Source organism: Anas acuta, chromosome 3 (assembly GCF_963932015.1).
Source record: "Anas acuta chromosome 3, bAnaAcu1.1, whole genome shotgun sequence".
Taxonomy (NCBI): domain Eukaryota; kingdom Metazoa; phylum Chordata; class Aves; order Anseriformes; family Anatidae; genus Anas; species Anas acuta.
The window spans coordinates 21,390,488-21,400,030 of NC_088981.1; the positions used below are offsets into that span (position 1 = coordinate 21,390,488).

Sequence of the window (9,543 nt, forward strand, 5' to 3'; positions counted from 1 at the left end):
GCTGTAGAACCTGACCTCTGGTCTTCACACAAAGAGGGACACCACAGTCTGAGGACAGCACACAAGCTGGTTCTGGGCATAGAAAGCCAGGCAGCCCTCATTTTTAGAGTGGGAGTACTAGCAGCCTGCTTCCTGGCAGAGCTGAAAAGCTACAGTACATCCCTGTGACTTCTGGGATGAACTTGTAACAACAGGCTCATCTACCCTTCTGAATAGAGTGATTATAAACGAGTGACCTCTTCAGCTCCAAATTGCCAGTGAAGTACCATGCAGTTGCAGGGTGACTGATGAAATTTGGTATCTCAGACCAAGTGTGAAGTCTTGTTGGTGTTTGAATAACCACTGCCCTGAAATAGCCATGCAAGTTCCTGCTGGCACCAGTACTTTCTACAGGAAACCCTACTGTTCCCTTAAACAGGATGAATTCACACACAAGCACACACATGCCTTTATTGTTTTACTGCAACACTCATCTTGTTTGATCTCTGCACATTCTAGGTATAAAGTCACTTCTGCTTTCCTCTGATGATAGACACCTTTAGTATCCAGTAGGCCCTCATTGCCCTTCTGAAAGGGCTTGAGACCTCTGTACTGCCAAAGTAACGTAACAAGATCTGATGCTTCTGCAGAGCTGCCAAGGGTTCTGGGGAGGCTGACTTGCACTCAAGGGACATCATTTCTGTAGGAGTGTAGTTCTGGAACCTAGGAGAAAAGAATGGGGAATGTCACAGGCACATCTTCTAGAGACAAGTGAGACAGGGATTGCCCAAGGCTCAGGGGCTGGACTATTCCCAAAAGCCAGTATCTTTGCTACAACACACTGAGTTCCATTATAATACACTGAGGGAGATCAGCAACCCTCTAAGAACTTAATTTATTGCTGAGCACCAAGGACTAACAGTCCTCTGTTACATTTCTTCCTATCTGGAATAGATGTTTTTAAATATTTAATGGCACATGGGCTAGAACCCAGTTCTTTCATATTCTCATGCTGGGGAAGCATTGAACCTCGAGCTATTTGGTTATTCTTACCCAAGAAGCATTTAAGTTGAAAGACTAATTGGTAAAATTCTGATTTTCCCACAAATTCTGGAGGGTAGATTCTGGAGGGTAGTGTAACATGTTAGTAAACAATGGCTTAGCCTCTTCCGGTTTCAGATTCAAGGTCTTAGCCTGGCTGACAGTCACATTCAAATGACTGCAACTGCCAGTAGCAATGTCAAAATAAGGTTCCTTACTGGACTGATAATTACAGTAGTTAATTATTTGCAGTGTCGTAGGTGTGCACAGCAATACATCGTTTAGACAAGTCCCTACCCCAAGGACCTTGTAATCTAATCTGGATGGACACAGTATAGATAATTAAAGAATGACCCATGGAAGTAGGAGCAGAAGAGAACAGAATTTGATCCCATCCACTATGGCTGTGGGACATGTTTACCCCTTTGACCACTTACTGTTGTGGCCAGATTTGCAAACGCACGGCACTCACAGCAATCGCCGCAGTTCACCTCCGTGGATGCAGCCCCACATCTTTATTTCTCAGGCTCTGGAGCCCTCCTGTGGCCATTCGGTTTTACACATTTGGAAGTGTTACAGCCCGCACTTGATTTGAGAGTGTTATTTGCTATTTATTTTTGTAAGATCTTGAAATCCCAGTTAAGTTACCACTCCTCAGCCAGCTGAGTTGCACCCTGTCTTTTGTGGGACTCAAAATTTTCCCTCCCGAAAATATAAGTTGCTCCTGTTTCCTTCAAAGAAACAAGGAGATCATGAAGAAAAGAGCTAAAGTAGTTCAGGACATTTTGATACTATGTGGTCAATAACATTGACAAAGGGACAGACCAACACCTACATCAGAATCATAAACCTCTGGAGATGCCATCTACATGGCATTGCAGGCTTGCATTAACCATTTAAAATACGCAACATTCCCAGGCCATAAGAAGAGGGATAACTACTATATAATAGCTAATATAAGTAAAAAATATTTGACACTTAGTTATGTCAAAGCATGAAGAAATTAGAAATTTTTCTGACAAAAGCTTGAAAATACATTTCATTTGCTCTGAACAAACCAGCATAGCAAGCTTCTCATTTCTTGCATAACTCTAATTTCTGTTCATCATTTTGATTTTGTTTAATTTCCTCCTTTCAAGACAGGAGAATTATTCTATAGCCATGCACACACATGCTTACTGTAGTCCTGATTTCTCCAAATCAGGAGAGAAGAATCCTCTACAAGCAATTTTTCTGATTTCCAGATAATCTTTCCATAGTCATAACATTCCTATTATCAATCTTTTTTTTTTTTAAACCCGTCTTATTCTTTACTCTCATAGAATACCACAACTAGCATTCAGATACTATTTCTAATTGTTCCAAAACAAAACTGGACATTTCTTACCTGTAATGGGGACATTATGATTTATGACTACTGTGCAACAGCAGACTAGCCCATGCATTGTATCTTAACTGATAATAGCACAGTATCAAGACAGCTCTACACCACCTGACTAAAACACACCTAAAGCCTCTGTCAAGATTGTTGCAGGCTGTGGTAGATGGGAAACATTAAACAGCACAGAATAACTCTGCTCAGCTGCAGCATGGATAAGCCTACATAACTGAAGGGCCAGAAGACAGGTAGTCACGTACGCCTTCCTGTGCAAATGTCATGAAGGTTGAATCTTTAACTTGCTGCAAGTCACAAATGTACACAATAGTCCCATAAAAGGAGAAAAAACACCACATAGGAAGAATTCATTTTCTTAAACTATACTCCATCAAGTCACATCTCTGTGAAGCACATTAGTACTTCAGTTGACAATTTACTGTCCTTCCTCCCCCCAGTAAGAAACTTTGTCATGTGTCTGTCTGAATGCTTCATGAAGTGCAGTATATAGAATAAAGTCATGCTAAAGACAAACATCAGTAGTGAACTGAACATCTGTGCTGTCTTTGACACAACAAAAGACCAGGGGATTGTACCTGACAAACCAGTATGATCATTTAAGTAGCAAATCATCCTTCTTTACCTGTTTTAATATTTAAATAGTGCAGTTTTAACAGAAATCAGAAGCTCCAACTTATTCACACACGAAACATAAAACTTAACATATCCCAGCCCTTCTAAGCTTACAGTCAGTTGAAATTCCTTGTAAAATGCATTATTTTGAAAACAGGTTGATTCTACTTCAAAATAGCAATTCAGCCTTTTGAAACTTTTCTGAAGAATGTCCAGTATTTTTTGTTTAGAGAAAAAAGTGAATTGATCTAATAAAGCAATTGGCTTTTATTCTTCTCTCACCTCAGTTCCTCAGAGGACTCCAAAAATGAGAGCTGCTTGAGATAGGCCCCCATAACCAAAGCACTGCCATAAGTCAAGGAATCCATATGTTCTGTCCACTGGTGAGCAAAAACAGAAATACTGAGAGCCTCTATTCAAAGAAAAGTTCCAAGATAAACTGACAGAAGTCTGAGACACCCTAAACTCTTCTCTCAAATGTTCTTCATAAATCCACACTAGCAAACACTGAAGCCCTTTAACACCAATGAAGATGTTAAAGCATCACCTCAGCAGTCATCTACTAAGCTTCAGCCAATATAATCCTTATCACTACTTGACTACATAAACTGAGCAGTTTGCAAAAGAAAAAAGCCAGGTGAGGTCTTCAAAACTTTTTTTACCATACCTAAAACTCGTGACCTCATTTTCTGACAAAAATCACAAGCACAGAAAGATACTTAGAGGCATAGCTTTCAAAGCACTTTCCTCCATCAAAAAAAAAAAAAAAAAAGATTCTCATTCTCTCAGATGCTTCTAGCTAAGAAACTAAGCTAATTAGTCAACACCAAAGTAGATAAATAGCAGATGGTTCATTAAAATCCATCAGGAGAGAAATTGGTTTTTAAATTGCCATGTTGAATCTTTAAGGAAATTGCATTCACCACTGTCCTTCAAACCTCCACCACCAAAATACAGACATACTCGAAAGTCAGATAAGATACTGGTGTAATATGCTCAAACTAACCAAGAACCTACCATCTTGTACAACTGATGTAGCATAAGAGTTTCCAGAAGCTGAAAAGAAAGACATACTAAAGCTGTTTCCAAAAAACTTACTTGGTGACTTCAAGTCATCTCAAGCAAATGTTACACATGAAAAAGATTCTATAACAAAAACTTTTACTTTAGTACAAGTCTATTCATATTTCATTCCAACTAAATGAGTAAAACTCAAGTTCTATTCTGTAAATACTACTAACTATTTCCAACATTCATTGTTAGATTTACACTATCCCCCAAACAAGAGAAAAGAATCTAGCACAGCACATCTGCAATTCCACACCCTGAGCATCAAAACGCCCATCACCTTAGAGTTACGTGTTCTGCGTAAATATTTCCTAAATGAGCTGGGAGTTCTCTCCACTTATCTCTGTCAAAGTGTAAGTGCAGAATAACAGCTTCCACAGGCAATAGACAGAGAGTTACTATGTCATTGTTGTGGATAGACTTTCAAACTTGAAAGGATAGATGTTCTCATATAAAGGCTAAAAATAAAACCTGGCTCTAGGAAGAAGTTACCATCTTTTCTCATTCTTCAATTACACAATCACCTTCTGATTGCCATCTGCTAGCTATACAGAAATTCATGAATGCCTTCCTCAACAAAAAGGTTCTTAATCTAACACCTTTAATCAATACTGTGCTAACACACAGTCAGTGAAAGTCATGTTATACCTAATCTGTAAAAAAAAAAAAAGGCATTGGAAGAAGACTATTAGTCTTAATAATGCCATATAGTACCCTGGGATGGTGAATAGCTGAAGCTCATGCCAACAACTGCTGAGTTCCAGAACACCCTCATGCTCCAGTGATTCTGTAACCTGCCCCAGTCCTCTGCACTGCTGCATCCTCCAGTAACTACTTCCAGCCTTCATATCCAAATTACTCACAGCTTCCACAAGTGCAATTTGATCTATGCTAATTTGCCAATTAGTTCTGTATTCTGCTTTCCAACATTCTCACCCCAGCAGACATGAAAAGCAGCCATCCAGTTCTACACCAGGATGGCAGAACAGCTGAATGCTTAACAAATTAAATAGTTCAACTCACTGCTGATTAAATCCAAGTGAGGTTTCCAAAGTGAACTACATAAACTATTTCCCACCAAACAAGCCCAAGTGCAAGGCAGTGAACTTTAGTTTAGAATTAGTGGAAAAGAAATAAAACATCTGCATGTTTGGGGAAATAGAAGTTTTCAACAGGGTCTAGAACTGTTTTGTTAAAAATCCTATTAGTCATGCTTTACTCAGTTAGTGTTAGTAGCCCAGATCAAGTCTGTTCCTTGGAGCTTTTTCAGCTACCTACACAGTTGCTCTTCGGAGCTTTCCTGTCTAGAACCTAGTATTTTTGAATGTGTTTCTTCCAATAGCCCAGTAATTCAAGTGTTGTGAACCTTTCAAAACTGGATTGTCACCTATACTTACAAACATGTTGCAGCTTTTCATCCTCAACCTTGTAAGTGAATGCTCCTGATCAATAAGAATATTTGCCAAAACTTCTTAAAAGAAAATGTGAAACTGAAATGTTTTTTGTACTTCAAGCCAAAATTTTACCATCCTTTCAAAACCCCCACATCAGGTTCACTTTACAATAACCTTGGGAGCATTTGATGTTTACATTGTTGACATGCTTTTAGAAGGCACGGCAATCACAGAACTGTGCCAATTCCAAGGTTGCACTGCACTCCTGGTCCACTGCAAGGGTACAACCTTTAATTTTAAAAAATAAACTTTCAATAGGAGTAAAATCCTGTGGGTGATGCATTTTGGGGTGATTTAGAGATGCTTTGGGTTACTGGCAATGACTGCTTGCCTTAGAGTACATTTGAGCCATGTAACAGCACTCCCCCAAGAACCATGTTCTGTCAGGACTGATTGCTTAGGAGCTCTACATAATTTCATAAATTGCTTTCACTTCTTGTACACTACTCAAGCATTGATAGAAGAGATTGGGCATTATTTGCCAGCATACCCTCTTCTTTACTGCAAACGTGTCATTAGACTAATTAATATTGATTACTTAGCATTGCATGGCTCAGTAAGGCAATTACCATCACTACAGAAGTTGGCAAAATAATTTGTATAAGTCATATTTTGCAAGTCTGAAAATAAGGTGATACTTTGTAAAATTTTTCCTTTACCTGGACCAGTCCAAGACAGGGTATTAAGCTTTAATTTCCCTGAACTTGAGTCCCAAACGCAGAGCATGTTTCTGCAATTCATGCTCACTTTAATGGAAATAGAGCTACCCACAGATGCTTTAATTCTGCAGTATCTGATCCAGATCCTTCTGGTGAAGATGGAAACATTACTAAATTTACATATTAATATAAACACATAGCTATACACAGACAAAATGATAACTCTCCACACACAGCATGGGAGCCTCTACAAAGCTAACAGCCTGCTCCACCTTCCAGCTATGTTCAGCTGCCTGTATGGAAGCATCCATGAAAGATGTCCCTGAACAACACTAGAAAGAAGCCAGCTGCAATCCTGCCTAACATCGCTTTGCTCTCCATGTTGTAGAGCATCCCTTTACAGAATTTCTACAAGCAGCTGAATTCAGCAGTCTCTGGAAACATGGTTCTCTTGAAATACAGTCACAAGCACAAAACATTTTTTGTCTGCAGAGCAAGAGAGAATAAATCCCTTTATTTTTTAAATACCATCCTCACTACAAAGACAGAGAAACTCCATCAGCACCACTCACTGGAACAGCCCTTGTGCACCTCTCACAAGTGGGTTAAGTCAAAGCATGATGGAACATTTTGAACTTTTTTTTAAAGTATTTTTCCATAGACACATTGATCTCAGGCAATACTTCTGAGTTCAAACATTTATTCTGTGAGGAGTACCTGGAATGATCTAATTCCATACATTTCAGTAGTTTCAGACTTCAGTCTAGTAAACCATGAACACAACAAATGCCTTCAGTTCAGCTATGATTTAAATCTAAACTAAAATATTACAAGATAATAACATAGCTTGTGATATCAAAGCGAATTAGTCATCAAAGCTTCAGACTATTCTCAAATATTTAATACACAATGCCTTGCAGTGGAGTTCTCTATTGTCTGACAATGGCAGAACCAGTTTCACTTTGAATTAAAATCATGTTTTCCTCCCCCCCTTTGAAATTGAGTTAAAAATCCAGGGAACAAAAGTCTATAGCGATACCAAGTCATCAGAGCCTCGGGCTAGTGCCAAACCACTGCCTTTATTTCCCATCCCTTTTTTCACCCCCCTCTTCATGCCCCCAACACACACTTATCTCTGCCTATAGTTTGTGTTTTGGGAATATAAATGAAAATATCTCTATGCTATCCCCCTGGATGAGACCAAATTAGTAAAGTATAGACCCTCCAAAGACAGAACACAAGGACATATCTAGAGAATAAAAATACTTGTAGATTATGCACAAAATGAAGTTGCAACATCAGTTTAAGAATGGATCTCCTTTACTAATGCTGCAGGAAGCAACATGGACAAGCACAACTCACATGTGGCACAGCTTATCAAGATGGTCCTTCTGCACCGGAACACAAAGTATGGAATTACCACTGTCTGACCACTGCATAAATGTTTCCTTTTAGTGCCTTCTCTTTTCTTGTCACATAAAGGAGAATCTGAAAATAGATACATTTGAAAACAAAAATGCTTGAAACTCTTACCTGGAGAGGAGTCGTTGGTGATGCAGTCACAACACGTGGAAAAGAACAGATCCAGGAGGACCTTCCTTGGCTATGCAACCAGAAGTACTGAAGCACCAGTTTAGATTTTGTCGTGAACAGGGGAGGGTTTTGTAGTTTATTAGGTAGAACAGGCTCCACTTTTTCCTGACTGCAGCCCACCAAATGGGAGAACATGGTGACTGCCAGCCCCTCTCTGCCTTCACAGGGGATGCAGAACAGCTGCGGGATAGCAGACCTGAAAAAGGAAGCACTAGAGTTAGGTACAGGAGAGGGTAGAAGGAAATACAACATAAACTGATAAGGTAGCAGATTTCAGGAGTATAACTCCTTCCACCAGCAACCTGTGCAAGGGACTGGTAGCAGGAGCTATGTTATAGTGATAGTATGATATCATCTAGAGGTTCATCCAAAAGTTGTCAGGTTTGTATTTACACAAGGAAGCATTACTTGTACTATAGGATTACATTACAGATCCTGCAGGAAACTGCACAGGGATACACTGCCAGGTCAGAAGGAGAGGAGCTCACTGCTGAGGGTACTACGTGCCTTCCTACAAAGACTTACCACAGTGACAGCAACAAGAAAGTTTTAATTCTAAATAACTACACTAGGACAGCTAAAAATAACTAACATCTCAGATACTGTCTAAGCATTTCACTCAGTCCTATGCCTATGCAGAACACATAAAAGTCTTCAGTATACACTACATTATTACAGGGGGGCCAGCAGTCTTGATCTTTTATGCTTTGCTCTTGTAACAAGATGTGCTGACAATGACTAATGATGGTAATGAAAAGCACATGATGTCTCTGGCCCAGAAGCAGGTGTTGCCTGTAATGCTTGCTAAAGCACAAAGCCTGACTTTATTTCTTGATTGTAAATTGTTTGCATTTGTTTAATAGAAAAGACTGAAAAAATAAAAAGTAATTTCAATAAAATATTTAAGTGCTCTTTAAGGACGAAATCATAGCAGTTTGGGGAGTGCTTTTTCACCTGAATATTCATGAATTTCTTAATTAATATTTTCCTTTCCAAATAATATTTAACACAATCTTGTGATTTTAATTTTAAAAAATAAATAAATAAATAAATACAAAGTGTTTTAGAGGGTTTTGCAAAAGTCACTGAATTAGCATTTTGGTGCTGTTTATCATTCACCATAACCATCGATTTAAAATCTTTTTTTATATAGTAAATTTTAAGAACATTTAATCTTTATTTTATGTTGTTTTGTTCTTTTCCCCCAGCCTTGGGCATTTCTTTCATTTATCCCTTCATCTGGCTTTCTGCTTTGTAAAGGGGCAGCACCGGTTGATTTGGGAAATTTCCACTAGAGGGCTCGATACCATAGGACTTCAAGAGCACAGCAGGCAAACCTCTCTGCAAGCATCCATCCCTGCCAACCACATCATGGCACTACGAGTAAGACACCACGATTCAGCAACAGTAATAGCTCAGCTGCCCAGTGCATATTTATTGCCTGATTTATGAGAGTGATTGTTAGACTCAGTTTTTCGACCTACTTCAAGGTGACGTGTAAGTATGGACATCTAAGGCCCATGGAAATAACTGGAAGGTTTTTCTGACAAAATAGGAATTGGTCAAGATTGAGAGAGGAGTGAAAATTCACTACACAGGCAGTAGTTCTTCATATTGTAAAATTCTCAGTTTCGCTCAAGAAATGTAAAACACCAAAATGTGCACCACTGCCCTAGTGTCCATCCCACAAGTGGACACAGCTTCTGTTTTCCATGTGTCAAATCACCCTTAAGGAGTTTGT

General features: G+C 39.1%; 1 long non-coding RNA gene across 1 annotated transcript; it reads right to left on the reverse strand.

Moving 5' to 3' along the window:
* Positions 1-424: 424 nt before the first annotated feature.
* LOC137853550 (uncharacterized) lies at positions 425-8,486 on the reverse strand. The gene is made up of 3 exons (XR_011094565.1): positions 8,328-8,486; positions 7,743-7,998; positions 425-702 (listed from the first exon to the last, which is right to left on the reverse strand). It is a non-coding gene; the product is annotated as an uncharacterized lncRNA (long non-coding RNA).
* Between the last annotated feature and the right edge of the window lie 1,057 nt (positions 8,487-9,543).